This window comes from Cricetulus griseus (assembly GCF_003668045.3).
Source record: "Cricetulus griseus strain 17A/GY chromosome 1 unlocalized genomic scaffold, alternate assembly CriGri-PICRH-1.0 chr1_0, whole genome shotgun sequence".
Taxonomy (NCBI): Eukaryota; Metazoa; Chordata; class Mammalia; order Rodentia; family Cricetidae; genus Cricetulus; species Cricetulus griseus.
This window is the reverse complement of record NW_023276806.1, coordinates 252,208,485-252,224,934: the sequence shown is the minus strand read 5'-3', so window position 1 is coordinate 252,224,934 and position 16,450 is coordinate 252,208,485. Positions and strand designations below refer to the sequence as shown.

Sequence of the window (16,450 nt, the reverse complement as noted above, 5' to 3'; positions counted from 1 at the left end):
AATGTTACTTTTAAACTTGAAATCAATTGCAAGGAATTCTCCAATTTGTGTTTCATAAGATGTACCTGAAACAGTTTATCACAAAGCAGAATATTACAGATCTTTAAACAATGTGTCTATATTCATTTAAATCATTGTTCTGAATAAATTATTTACCAATAATAATGGATTATAAGAAAAAAGTCTTTAAAATGGCTTATCTTATTCTGATGGATTTTTTTAAATTACATATTCAGTGTTCCATTCTACCTAAAATTCTTTTACGAATTCTGACATGAGTCTTATACTGTAACAATCTAACCAGCTAGCTTATTGGTGGAAGAGAATATATAACTGAAAAACATGCCTCTCAGAAAAAAAAATTCAAGTCAGAAACTGATAGACTTTAGTTCCCTTAAATGACGCTAATCAGGCTCCAAATTCTAATAAAAATATCCATGTTTTTAAATAAGTCAAAGTAATCATGCTTTCATGAATTTTTAGAAGCATAGCAACATGCATTCTTGTATCTCAGAAAAGATACATATTTCCATAGTTATTCTTATTAGCTTACAATTTTTTATGCTATGTAAAACACAAAATTAAAAACCTTGAGACTGGTTTTACTGTAACACTTTGAAGCCATCCTAGTAAAATGAGCAGACATATTAGGCTGTAATTATCATTCATAATCTAAAATTAATCTGAAAGGCAGGTATACAATTTTCAGAAGTCTGGTTCTTAAAATATTAAATCTAAATATGAAAGTATGTATCTGAAAAGTTTTATACACTAAAACAAAACTTACAGCACAATGACTATTTGAAAGGTCCCGATGGTTGGGATTTAAAGTATATCAAACACATTGCAATTTTTGTGTAAAGAAAGTACTCTAGTTCCAATTGCAGGCATGGGTAGAATGTGTTGAATAGCATGTGCTCCTTTAAAGTAGCATCATATAAACAGAAGTTCTACTAAACTAATATTATTGACTGTGAAATTTCACTTGCTAGAACTTGTGTTCATTCTTCACTGCTTATAATACTTACTTAGAATGAGCATTGTGAATTGTGTCCTTCTAAAAACATACATATTTTTAAAGTGCATATAAGCATTATTCATTAATTTGAATTCTTAACTGATGGCAAACTAAAAAATAATTAAACTAAACACTGAAGAGAGAAAGTGGTATTCCTTAACACACAAAAATAAAAATAAAAAAAAGGTAAAGAGGAGAAAACCATACAAGACTTTGGAACTTTGTAACAAACAGGAAGAAGACAGCAAAACTGGTAGAATACATTCACTTTGATGTGTATTGAACCTAAAATATGACATATTGGCTTTAACAGAATGCATCTTTGACACAGCTTAGAAGATTCATTTTCATATTTAAAAGGTAAAACTATGGAACATTTTGAACACATTGTACAAATGAGATAAAAATACCTTTTTAAGTTAGAAATGGTTTTCTGGTTGAAAACAATTTTCTTCAAAATATCAATTACAAAGACAACAAGATAAAATGTATGAAGTCCTATTTTAAATTTCTTTCAATCTTTAATGCAGGACAGTCACATGGACTTTAAATAGGTTAATTAAGTATTAAAATTGATCATTTTAAGTCTTAATATTTAATATTGTTAGATTGTATACTGAAGCAGTTTTATCATTTATTTACTCCAAACTTTTATAAAATACTTCATTTGACATTAGGGGGTCTGATTCTCACAAGATAAATGTACTTACAATGCCAAATAAATTATATATAAAAGCATTTGTCTGAATACATGTCATTCAACATTATTACCCATTAGTAAAACACTGCAACTCATTTCTATCAACCATAAACTTGAAATATAAAGTGTTGTCTAATATCAGTTATAGAACTATAATGACTTTCTATATCAAGAACACTGTCAAGATACATTGGAGTCTTATAATTTTTATACTATTAGAATAAAATATTAAAAGCAAGATGTATAAGGAATATATAGTATATAAGAGACTTGTAATAAGACTAAAATGTTTATTCTATTAAATAGTAATATACTTGGCCTTCCAGCATTCAAACTTATAAAGCCATACATAGTACCCTGCTATAACTATATAAACTCTGAGCATTTTAAAGTATCAAGTTATCTTTATAAGAAAATGTCATAATATCCTGATATGATTCCAAAGATGAAGGACAGAAGCTTGCAACACGGGGCATGTCTATAGTCCACACTTACAGGATATCAGAAGAGCAGAAGCACTTATGTCATCATAGTTGTCTTAGTTTCCCCTACCTCCTCTCTGCCCAGTCCTTCTCATCACCCCACCCCTGTTCCCACCCAATTCTCTCCTCTTGTCTCTGGTTTAGGAGAGGACAGGTCTCTCATGAGTATCAACAAAACATGGCATATCAAGTTGCAGTAAGACTAAGCACCTTCCCATGTATTAAGGCTGGGCAAGGCAAGGCAGTATGAGGAATAGGGTCAGAGACAACCCCTGTTCCCACTGTTAGGAATCCCACAAGAGGACCAACTACCAAGCTACACAACTGTTACATATAAGCAGTGTGCCTAAGTCAGTCCCATGCAGGCTCCCTGGTTGCTGCCTGAGTCTCTGTGAGCCCCTATGAGCTCTGCCTCCTACAATCCTTTCTCCCCTTCTGTAGCATTCCTGAACTCAGCCTAATGTTTGACTGTGGTCTGCTTCTGTTTCTGTCAGCTGATGGATGAAGTCTCTCTGATGATAATTGTGTTAGCAACTCTTATAAAGGGAAGCATGTAAGTAGAGCTCCCTTACAGGTTCAGAGGATTAGTTCAGTGTTGTCATGGGAGCACGGCAACAAGCAGGCAGACATGGTGCTGGACAAAGTAGCTGAGAGTTCTACACTCTGATTGGCAAATAACAAGAATAGAGATCCAGTGGGCCTGGCTTGAGCAATTGCAACCTCAAAGCCCACTGACACACTTCCTCTTATGAGGCCACACCTCTTAACAGTGCCACTACCTGGTGATCAAGCATTCACATCTACCAGCATATGAGGGCCATTCCTATTCAAACCACAATAGACACCTTAACAACAACAAAAAAAGTACCAAAAACAACACACGCACACAAAAACAAAAGGTAATTTGAGTGGAGAAAGTAGTTTTGAGGCTGGATTAAAGAAAACCTGACAAAAGCTTAAAAGGTTCTGAATGCACAGAAAGTGAGCCACATTGGGCTCTCTAGTCTCACAGTCTCATGTATGCCATGGTGCAAAGACAGTGTTGCAATCCAGCTTTACCACAGCATAGTGGATTCCCACTTCAGTAGACAGAGGCTGTCTCCAAGCTGTACAGCACACTGCATGGCAGATTTACCTTTTACTCATACAGACAAAAAAGGTTTTTTGGGCATTGTACTACAAGCTGCCTGAAAGCAGCATAGATTAGAGCCTAGGCAGTAAGCAAAGGTCCCAGAGCTGGCAGTAAACATACCCCACCGAGGTGTGAAGCCTAACTGCTGGAACCAGCAGCCAAAACCTCTGCTTCAATTCTAGCCATGCTGTTTAGCAGATGGTCAGAAAAGGATAGAGATATATAGTAAAGACTAATTCAGATGGAGAAACCCTCCAAAAGGTTTACAGTGTTTACAAATATACGTAGGCATGGGAGAGAAAAGAAAAAGGATAGAGAAAGTCCTTAAAAAATATAGTGGCTGGGTGTGGTGGCGCACATCTTTAATCCCAGAACTCCAGAGGCAGAGGCAGGTGGATCTCTGTGCTATTTCAAGGCCAGCCTGGTCAACACAGTGAGTTCCAGGACAGCCAAAATTACACAGAGAAACCCTGTCTTAAAAAATAAAAAAATAAAAAATAGAGTAATAATAATAATATAAAAAGCTATGTAGAAATAGAAATTCACGGAGAGTCTGGGTAAGGTTTGTGATTGTGCTGTCTTTGAATTATATGACTGGTGAGGAAGGAGCAACAGCTGATAAAAGACCATAAATGCTGCTGAATTAACACAACCTATATATTTTGAAAGTGCCTTGACTTCAAAATTTAAGTCTAAGGACATGTACTTTGGAAAAGAGGTTCTGCTTTTTTTTTCCCACAGAATATGAAAAGCTGTGGATTCCTCCCATACTAACACAGTTTAATAAGTGGCTATGGGACCAGGTGGGATAGAAACTTCCATCTACATCAGGCAGTACCTGATTAAGACTACATCTTTCCAAAAAAAAAAGCCTCTGCACAGAAAAAGAAACAAAATAACCAGGAAACGCAGAAGCCTGAAGACTGGAAGAGAATCTTCTGATCTTCTGACAGCACACATTTCAAAGGAGGGAGGGAGGGAGGGAGGGAGGGTGAGAGAGAGAGAGGGTGAGAGAGAGGGAGAGAGAGAGAGAGAGAGAGAGAGGAGAGAGAGAGAGAGGAGAGAGAGAGAGAGAGAGAGAGAGCTCAAAAAGCAAAGAAACACACTATAAAAAATAAAAGTACCTACTCAAACATGGGGATAGGGCCTAAGCATAAGCAGTGCATTCTCAAAAGAGGAGGAGGAAGAAAAATGAACAAAAAAGCTAGGAAACATCTCAAATACTGTTCATCCCTTCCAGCAATTAGAGGAATGCAAATTCAAACAACTTCAAGATTTCACCTTACTCCAATCAGAAAGGTAAACATCAACAAAACAAGTAAAGCAGCTGACAACAAAGGGAAGAATAGCCTTGGAGGAAAGGGAACCCTCATTTACTGTTTGTGTAACTGCAAACTGGTATAGCCACTATGGAAATTATTACAGAATACTATCAGAAAGCTAAAATATATCTACCATAAGCCCAGCTATAACTATTCCTTGGCATATGTCCAAAGGACTAGATGCCATACTCCTCAGATACTAGCTAAGCCGTGTTCATTGCTGTTCTACTCACAATAGCTAAGAAATGGAAACAACATTAATGCCCTACAACTGATGAATGGATAATGAAAAGTGTGGTATTTATACACTATGGAATACTATTCAGGTATAAGAAAAAATATAAAATTTGCAGATAAATGGGCAAAAGTTGAAAAAAAAATCCTATTGAGTGAGGTAACCTAGACCCAGAAAGACAAATGTCACATGCTCTTTATCACCTGAGTCTCCAAGCTCTCACTATTCAGATGTGAGTACATGCACTGGAGTAATTACAGAGACCAGAAAAGCAAACAGACCATTGCAAAGGATCCTTGTGAACCAAAACCTTTTAGCATCAACAAAGACAGGCAGGCATATAGGTAAGCAGGTGTGTGCTTGCACACATGCACACACACTCACACTTACATGGACATACATGCATTCACTTGAGCATGCTCGTATAGACACATACACACCTCCTACTAAAATTAGAAAAGATGAAAAGAAGGAAAAAAAAGGTTTTCTGAAATGTGTGCATTTTACTAATCCGGTGAGTCAATCAAATGTACTTGAGGAAAAAAAAACAAAAATGTACTTCCTGTTTGGGCTTCGAGTTAGCTCCTGAATGTACCAGTTCAGTAAGAGAAAAATTTTACAACACTTTTATTCAGCTTTAAAAGTTTAAGTTTTCAGAAAAATTTCTGAGAAACTAGTAATGTCACAAATTATTATGAAATAGGCATGCTTCATACTTCAAATATCACACAAATAAAATACAAAGACCATGTAAAAATAAAAGACACTCCATAAAGTAATAATTAAAATCTACCAAATTAATAAGGTTGATGTGGGAAAAGTTAACAACTGGAATTCCCAAGTATCTTTATATTTTATGGAAAGAAAAAAAGCCTGCATTTCAAGAATAAGAGAAAATATTTCAGAGTAACATCTGGTCTAGTGGAAATTCATGGACTATAGATTGACAGGCTAGGAACCTGCATGGAACTGAACTAGGCCCTATGAATGTGGGTGACATTTAGACTTGATTTGTTGTGGAGGACCCTGGTAATGGCACCCGGATCTATCCAAGAGACATAAACTGGCTTTTTGGAGCGAATTCCCAATGGTGGAAGACCTTGTTCATCCTTAATTAGGGTGTGGGGGGGAGACTTGGTCCTACCTAAATCCCAGACTTTGTGGACTCCCCAAGGAAGGCTTTACTGATTCTGAAGAGTATATGAGGGCTGTGAAGATGAAGAGGTAAGGGGTAGGAGAAGGGGAGAGAATGGGGAATTGGGGTTGGTATGTAAAAGGAAAAAGATTTAAATAAAAATTTTTATTAAGAAATAATCAGCTAGAAACTCCTCTTTCCTCAACTTCTCCCCTAATGCTCATAACACTAAACTCTTGTATAAGTCCATTTAAAGTGTAAAAACCATGAATAAAATGATTTGTTTTCATTAACCTATGTTTTTCAAGAACAGAGCACTTGTTTTATTCATCACTTGCATAGAAGAACATGAAAAAAGATGTTCAATTAACCATTAAAATTTAATACACTATAGAAGAATAGGCATTATACTTGCCTTGGAGTTACATTATTTGAGATACAGATTTTGAGATAACTACTATTTTCAGTAAGTATCATAAAAATATAAGCAAAACCACTCATATGTACACCGAAGATCCTACTATTGCCAAGTATCACAGCACTAATCCTCATCCAGATGCAAACTTAATAGACAAGACTTTAACTTTTCATATCACTTGGTGAAAACTGTCACTACAATAGTCCATGGACACTGAAATATACTATTTATTTCAACCCAACCTCTTAACATTTTCCCATGAAATAACAAACTAGGTGACTAGATTTGTTTCCTCAAAACACAAAATTCTTTTTTAAAATGTCATCTTAGAAGATCATAAAATACACAGAATGAAGGGAATGGCCTTATATATAGTGCTTATATATGTGAAAAGATATTAGGCTGCATTTAATTACCAGTTCAAACGACAACCTGATCTAACCTTTGATAAGCAAAGTAAATGTTCAGAATAATTTACTTTAAAGTAAACATTTCCTGTTAATGCTAGCTAATTATAGTTATAAACTAGAAAGATAAGAAAAGGGAGATGATTAAGAGAACAGATGAGGAGAGGAGATAAAATAGTTTTAATTAAGGATAAGATCTGAAACTATCAACTGAAATATGATTCTTTTCTATCAATACAATAAAGAAAAGAGGAAGAGTAAATCTGGTTTATGATTGATCAGATAAAAACCATAGCTGACATTTAGGTCATTCTTGCAGTTAGTAAAAAGTAACCTGCCTACCATGGGAACAGAAAAAATGGTGCAAATATAATACGAAATGAAAATTATTACTAATAAAGACTTACATTTAAATAGTACTGTCCAATTTACAAAGACCTATATTGTACAAATTAAAGGGCAAGACACTTGTCCACAGAGAGCAAAAATTAGCTCTATGAGTTGGGGTGGAAAATCTTAAATAATGCAATAGCTTTTACCCTTCGAATAAACCACAGCACAAAAACACATACAAAGTATGAAGAGGGAGGAAAAAACAACTAAAAGGGGTGAGGGTGAGGGATAAGAAGGAGAGAGGTAGAAGGGAAAGGAGAAAATAGTGATATACACTGCTCCTTAGATCATCTCAACCTTCTCCTGCATAAACAAGATAACAGTCTCCATTACAGAAAATATGTGAGACAAATCTACAAGAGTTAAATATATGAATAAAGGGGCAAACAGGTAATACACAGGAATGTGAATGCCATACATACATATGTACATTAAGTGCTTACATGTTGAATGTATGTGTGTATATAGAGCCAGTAACATACTCACAAAGAAATTCAATTTAAATACAGTTGTTTGCTGATAAGGTTGCAAAATATAAGTTAGAAAATACAAAATGTATAAAAATATGCATGAAACGTTTTAAATGAGCCAGATTAAGGATGTGAAAAAGTTTTAGGAGGGCAGTTCACTATCATATTTACAAATGCAAAGACAGATATGATAGAATACACCTGTAGTTTGAGATACACCTGTAGTTTGAGGGACACCTGCTCAACTATGTTCATAGCAGTGTTGTTTCTAATAGCCAGAACCTGGAAGCAACCTAGATGCCCCTCAACTGAAGAATGGATGGAGAAAATGTGGTACATTTACACAATGGAGTACTACTCAGCAGGAAAAAACAATGGAATCTTGAAATTCACAGGCAAATAGATGGAACTAGAAGAAACCATCCTGAGTGAGGTAACCCAATCACAAAAAGACAAACATGGTAAGTACTCACTCATATATGGATTTTAGAAATAGAGCAAAGAATTACCAGTTTACAATCTACACTACTAGAGAAGCTAGAAAACAAGGAGGACCCTAAGAGAGACATATATGGTTCCCTGGAGAAGGGGAAAGGGACAAGTTCTCCTGAAAAAAACTGGGAGCACGAGGGAGGAGGAAAGAAAGTTAAGAGAGAGAGTGGGGGAGAAGAGGACATGAGGGATGAGGAAGATTGAGTTGCAGGAAGAATAGAGGAGAGCAAGGAAAGAGATATCTTAATAGAGGGAGCCATTATAGGTTTAAAGAGAAATCTGGCACTAGGAAAAAGTTCAGAGATCTACAAGGATGACCCCAACTAAATGCCCTTCTCCAATAATGAGATTGATGACTACCTTATATGCCATCCTAGAGCCTTCATCCAGTGGCTGATGGAAGCAGAAGCAGACACCCACAGCTAAACACTGAGCTGAACTCCTGGAATCCAGTTGCAGAGAGGAAGGAGTGGTGAGCAAAGGGGTCAAGACCAGGCTGGTGAAACCCCCAGAAACAGCTGACCTAAACAAGGGGGAATTCATGGACCCCAGACTGATGGCTGGAAACCAGCATAGGACTGACCCAGAGCCCCTGAACATGGGTATCAGTGAGGAGGCCTCTGCAATCTATTGGGCCTCTGATAGTAGATCAGTATTTATCCCTAGGATACGAATGGACTTTGGGAGCCCATTCCACAAAGAGGGGTACTCTCTCAGCCTAGACACACTGGGGAGGACCTAGGCACTGCTCCTTATTATATGACAGACTTTTAAGATCCCCCATGGAACACCTCACCCTCCCTGGGGAACAGAAAGGGGATGGTTTGGGGGGGGGCTGGTAGAGGGCAGGGGAGGAGGGAAGGAGAGGGAACTGGAATTGGCATGCAAAACAAGCTTGTTTCTAATTTAAAGGAAAAAAAAGAAAAAGAAATAGGTCAATATGCCAAAACACTAGGCATTGAAGTGTTAAGTAAGGTCCTCATTGTAAAATTAGTATAACTACCCAGAATTAAATTGTTCATAATCAGAACTAAAACAATTTTTCTAACAGATATGTGGATGGGAAATTTAATCACAGATCGAATGCCATAAAGTGAAAATGCCCATAGTCTCTTCGTTAGTGGAAAACGAATTTAACAGACAAAAAGATAATTCTCTGGATGGCAAGCAGGTTTGCTATCTGCTTCTTATTAAATCATTATGGATAAAATACATTAAACTAGTACATTTTCTTTGTGCCTATTGCTTTAGCAATACTTAAAAATCTGCAGCAACAAACTATATTCACTTCATTATCTTCCCACATGACACTGGCTTTTCTTTTAACACTTCTGCTTCTTGCCTACATTAACAAGATAAAGAAAAGACAGAAAAGAAAGAAGACAATGTTGATGTCTTAAGTGTGAGAATCTAATCCTAATGAACATTCAAATTAGGAATTTACATGTAAGTAGCCAATAATCTAAATTCTAATTTACTTTAAAGGAATTAATACACTATGCAGTTACCCACTCAATATCAATTGAGGGCAGTCATTAACTAGCAATGAGGGGACATAGATTGATATAAATTAAAATGTAACTGAAGGCATAGCAATTGAAGGAACCTCCATATTTTGAGAGACAGAGGAAGAGTTAGAGAGGGGGGAGAGATGGAGAGTGAGAAAGAGAGAGTGGCTCTGGCTGTTCTGGAACTCACTATGTAGACCAGGCTAGTTTTGAACTCACAAAGATGTGCCTGACTTTATTCTAGAATGCTTACATTTAAAAAATGTACTACCATGCCCAGCCCAGCCATAAACAATTCAACATCATTGTTTCAATGTTTTTTCTTTAGGTAAGTAAAGCTAAGTAAACAAAGGTGGTCTTATAGAAGGTTATTTCTATTTTATTCTTAACCTAAATAGGGTCCCTCAAAGAAAAATATTTAAGGGCCTACATGCTGCCATTCTTCAGAGGTATCTATTGTGACCTAGAAAAGAAAATTCCACTCATCATTTTGGCAAAAAGAGAGCACTATTACTACATAAGAAAACATTCTGCTTCCAAAGATTAAAATAAAAACTTGCTTAGTAAGAAGTTTTAGGTTAACAAGAATGTAAAACAAGAAAAAATATATAGAAAAACAAAAAGGATATGGAGTGTTTTGAAAGCACACTCACAGAAACTTGCTGTATATAATATATATCTATATATATTATATATATTATATATATAATTTTCAATTTTCAATTGACACACACAAATACACTACAGGATAAGTGAAAAAAACTAGAGTTTTAATTAATTAACCACCATTGCAGTTATTCAAATCATACATACTTAAACTACAAGAGTATTAAGTATCCCAATAATCACCATATTTAAAGGCTGCCATATAAACACTAACAGTTAACCAAAATCATTTCAAAGGCTTTCCCCCATGTATATAAAAAATAACATGTAATGAATGCATACATGTAGATATAATACAGTTTAGTAGAGAAACAGTCATCCTATTCAATGTAATCAGTAAGAAGTTATTCAAACATATTAAAACTCCAGTGAAGAAACTCAGGAGTTTTTCCAAAAAGCGGCTAAAAGACACTACAGTTCTGATTGCTTTTCTCACTTACTGTAGATCAGTCACTGCAAATACTTCTATGCTTACATAGTGCTTCATCATTAAAAAGCACACGCGTCAACAACAAACTCTGTCAGAAGATACGTAAGTATAACTAATATACACAACACGTAGCCACTAAATCTCCAAGTATGCACACAATCCAGCTTTTGTATTTATGAGTTTTGCACTAGACTGAGAAAGTCCAGAAAGAAGGTATCTGTGAGGATAAAACTTGGCTTCGCATAAAACAAATATAGAACTTTTACTATAATTATTTCCAAGCAACACAGTGGAACAACTGGCTTCAGAGCATTACACTCAATTAGTTATTTTAAGTAATTTAGGAATGATTTAAATTAAGTTATATGTAACTGCTATATAATTTCATGCCAAATATACATTATGAAATTAATGTTTTGTCTAAGTATGTAATGTAACAGTATTATACATATTCATATAATAATCAGCAAATACTTCAGTAATTCAACCCCATAAAGCTGACACTTATTAAATAATAACTGTCCATAAACCCCTCCTCAAACCATAGAAATCAGCAGTATGCCTATATCTTAGGGAAGAACTGTGTCTAGTAAAAATTGATGTGGTTTTTCATAACTAGCTTATTTTATGTCACATAATGACTCAAGTCTATCCATTTTGTGTTTTAAGGCCAATAATGTATAGCTACACTGTGCTCATCTAGTTTTATAGTGACTGACAATGTTGTAGTGGCAAATAGTAACCTCTCTGCTACTCAAGAAACCACTGGCAAATATAGCATGGCACTTCTGCTCTATTTCACTGGTCTACAGGTCTCTCATTATGCAAGTACTACAGTTTTAATAACTGCAACTTAGTAGAAACTTTTGACAATGGGAAACCACAATCCTCCAATTTTTCTTCATTTTTCCAAGGTTAGTTTGGCTATTCAGAACGCCTTAAGACTGCTAAGTGCTAAAAGTGATATATGCTTTTGCTATTTTTTTTATTTTTTATTTGTTTGCTTTTTCTATTTTTACAAAACACCACTGGCATTTTCATAAGGATTGGAGTAAATTTATAAATCAACTTGAATAGTAATAATGCTAGTACTCTAATTCATGAATATAGGTGTGTTCTCATTTATTTATGTCCTTTTGACCATCATCAATGTCTTATGGTCATCATTATTTGTGCTTTAATCTCCAGCATTAATTGTTAATTATTTTGTTATTTATTTCCTTTGCTTTTGCTTTGTAGTAGTGTGGGCTGGGGTTAAACCCAAGTTCTTGTGCATGATGATCAAGTGCTTTGCCACTGCTCTGTAAGTCAACAGGCATAACCTCATAGTCCATTCTTTTTCATTACTTTCTTTCTTTTCATCATTTACTTGCTGCATCAAAGGTCTCAATAGGTTACCCAAGCTGAACCTGATTTCCTGGCCTCAAGCAAATAAACAATGTACTACTACAGAAATACTTACACATTCTAATAGTAATTGAAAACATCAAAGTCTTATGTCATAATTTGTAGTGGGGAAGCAATTATATAGAATAACACAACAGTTGTGTTTGCCTTTACATTTGTAAAGCATTTAAAGAATGGCACACACTAAACCAACAACACGGATAATGATCTTTTTCACAAGCATAAAGTTATAACTTATGTGGCATTTCTAATCAAAACTTTAGCATCAAACAAAACCAATAAAATATTACAAAAGAAGGAAATACAACTTTTACATACCTTAGCTATTTAAAGCAATTAAATTTGGTCAGTAGTACTTGTAATCAGGGTCTCTCCCTACAGTTACATATGTGTGTACGTATCTATACAGACATATATTCATACCTTTAGTATACAGGTATCAAAAGCTGGTGTACATCAGAGTCATATATTATCTTAATAAAATAAATTCCTTGATACCACCCTTAGAATTTCTCAATATCCTAATGAGGCCCAAGAAATCTCAGTTCTTAAACTTTTTAAGAATGCCAAGATGCTGGTTCAAGACTAGATTCCAGAAACAACTGTTTTAGATTAGTTTCTATCTCCTCAATATTGTACATGAAAACCCATCTGCTATAGCAAAATTTTTCCATCATGTTTAGATGATAATGGTATTTTTTAAAAGATTTAACAAGTTTGAACTTATATCTGGAGCTGTAAGATGATTTAGATTATTCCCAACCTGGTAGAATAAAACAGTGAGATAAAATAAGAGATTAAACCATGTTTCAATCTTAGCTCATTTCTGACACAAGATTGAAACTGAAATCCATGATTGAGTACAAAAATTATCAACATTAATTGTAAAAGAAAGCCAATGAACTGAGATGCAAATTATGCTGGAGCATTTATTAAAAGAAACAAATGCTGCACCCACTTTGTTTTTCAATGTATATGTCCCCAGATCTTGGCCGACAAAGCAAACCAAACTCTGCTAGAGTTGCCACAATCATATGGTAATGGACAGCTAAAGTGGGAGGCAGCATTTACAAAGATAACCAATTTAAGTGATGTTACTAAGGTAAGATCTAATCCAATATCACTTGGTGTATTTTAATAAAATAGAAAACTGTGTACTTATACAGAGGGAGAAAAGAGTCATCAAGAAAACCCTGGAAGAGAGTCGTCCACATGTACTTCAGAAGGCCTCATATCCTGCAAAATCTTCATCTCAAGACTATTTATTATCCAAAACAATTCCAGTTTGTAATATTGTGTTATATCACTCTAAGCTTTACTATTTTAACTTCCTTGTTTTACTTTCTCAAAAGTTAAATGAGCAGCCAGGCACAGCAAGGCAAGCTGTGAGGCAAGAAGGTCCTTCTGAGATCAAGAAAGATCAACGTGGGCTGCACAGTGAGACTGCTGACTGATTATTGTGTACAGCCTCAAGACGAGAAACAACCAACCACCCAATTCTTCATTATTTTAGAAAAGCAAGAATATTTATTAGATGTCAGTAAAATTTCCATTGTGTTAAGGTGGATAGCATATTTAGTAAGACATCAACAAAAATGAAACACCCACCCTTTCCCACTGCGTTATTATCACCATCCCATCTACAGAGTCTTTGCTAATAGTGGAGAGGCTTCCTTATATGCCCTTCCCCGATAATGAGATTGATGAGTACCTTAAATGCCACCCTAGTGAGCCTTCATCCAGTGGCTGATTTTAACAGTGGCAGACACTCTCAGTTAAACACTAAACTGAACTCCTAGAATCCAGTTGCAAAGATGGGGGAGTGAAGAGCAAAGGGGTCAAGACCGTGCTGGTGAAACCCAAATAAACAGCTGACCTGAACATGGAGGAACTCATAGACTCCAGACTAATGTCTGAAAGGCCAGCATGGGACTGATCCAGACCCCCCTGAACATGGGTGTCAGTGGGGAGGCCTTGGCAATCTATGGGACCTCTAGTAGTAGAACAGTATTTATCCCTGGTGTATGAACAGACTTTGGGAGCCCATTCCATGTGGAGAGATGTTCTGTCAGCCTAGATGCATCGGATAGGGCCTTGGCCCTGCCCCAAATGATGACAGACTTTGGGGATTTCCCCCATGGAGGGCCTCATCCTCCCTGGGTAGCAGAGGAGAGATGGAGTGCAGAGGTTGGTGGGGAGGGGGGAGGAAGGGAGAGGAGCTAGGATTGACATGTGAAGCAGGTCTGTTTCTAATTTAAGTAAAAATTAAAAAATGAAGAAAAAAAAAGTCTTTGCTAACTTGTCTTTAGCACATATCTAAAACCCCTTTTCTCTTCAAACCATCATCAGATTGCTCACAAGCCTCTCCCATCCAGCATCTTTTAAGTATTTTCTCTGATTAGAGTATTTCAATAAATTACTTAAAAGAACATGAAGAGTAAGATGCACAATGTCACACTATAATCCCAGTATCTTGTGGCTAAAGAAACTGAAGTAACATGGGCTACACAGCAAGGTCAAGAACAAGGATAAATCTGAAGGACTTATTTACCTTCTAACTCCCACTGTGCCACACTCTCCCCCCCCCAAAAAAAAAAAAACACAAAAGAGAAACAAAAATTAACACTAGCTTTTTTTCTGATTCAATTTGTAGATGTGCACAACTTCAAACAAACTGCACCTAGCAGCAACTCACAAAGACTTTTGGAGGATAAGCTATTTAAGTAATTAATTACAATGAACAGAAAGAACATTAGTAATAGCATAAGTTATCATTAAACACACAGTAGCATAGCCATGGTCCCTTAAGTAAGTCTAAGCTTATTCCACCAAAGTGCTAATTATCTCATGTTTTAAATAAGGCACACACTGTTACCTGTGGGTACCTCTTAGCACATACATGGTTATCCTAGAATTTTTATTATGGAAATCCTAGGTAAGGGTTCTAAAAATGTAAGCAAGCTACTCAGGAGAGGTCTATATTTTATATATCATTTCTAATTAATTTCCTCAGCACTTTCATTTTTATACTCTCAACCACTGCATTAACTGTTTCACAGACATAGTTTTCTAGAGTCTAGCATGCTAAAATTAATTTTCTCTAACATTTTCATTTCCTCTGATCAGATTCAGTTCTATGCCTTAGGAATAAAACCAGGTTGTTGGCATTTCCTTATTTTATTTTGAGCAAATATTTTCCACGCTAAATATTACTAAAGTACAAAAGAATATTTTTGGTCAGTTTATATATAAAATTCTAGTGTTGCTATTTCTGTTGGGTCCCAGAGAGAATGCTTCTTATTAGTCCTACAATTAAATGATTCAGCAACCATCCACATTATCTCTGCCTTTTAACAGTTCCAATCAGTAGCAGATCTAGGTGTAATCAACAGCAGCAGGGGGCTTTAAGAAGCAAAACAAAACAAAAACAGTAGGAATCTTTACTAGAATGCAGCAATTGATACAAGGGAACATTATAGACTATTCCAAATTAACAATAAGATATTACAGTCTGATTTTATAATAAGAAGAGAAATAAAGAGGACAACTTTTAAATACTCGAAAAAGCTGGTAACAAGGCTAAAATGGAGGGAGGGAGGGAAGGAGAGTAGGAGGGAGAGAGAGAGAGAGAGAGAGAGATTGCAAAATGAGCCTCTTGAATCTCTGAAGGGTCATTACTTCTGTTTTGGTTATTTAGCACCCATTTAGTTGACAGACTAGTGTTCTCCTTACCTCCTACTGCTACCATATCTAACCAATTTCATTATCATATACTTATAAAAATTAAAGCATCTCAGAGAATAACTGGCAGTGCTCTCACTCTTCTTCAGAAACATTTAAATTTTTACCAGCACCATCAGGACAATCTTAAAATGTAACTTAACAAAATGTTCCCATTTCTTTCATTTTGCTGTTCCTGCTAACCCTGCCTACAGCTTACAGGATGCAGTTAAGTGCAGTGTCTGCTGCCAGCCAATAGCATACAGGTAGCAGAGTGATGTATTTATACAAGGAATCAAAAGCCAAAGGTAGTATTTGATGACTACAAATTTTTAGTACATTAAAAAAAAAAATCACAAATGGGAATGTTACCATAGTAACAACCTAAAAACACTGCCCATGAGGATAGCTGATTTCATAATATAATTCTATAGCTGTTTACCGCAGTACATGCATGAGGCATCTATGAGAATTGATTCAAATCCCGTCCTCTATAAGAAGAACAAGATACAAGA

At 35.7% G+C, this 16,450-nt stretch overlaps 1 protein-coding gene across 1 annotated transcript in view; it reads right to left on the bottom strand.

The window, feature by feature from the left end:
- The window catches only part of Tbc1d5 (TBC1 domain family member 5), a 433,073-nt gene that overhangs the window by 279,312 nt on the left and 137,311 nt on the right, over window positions 1–16,450 (bottom strand).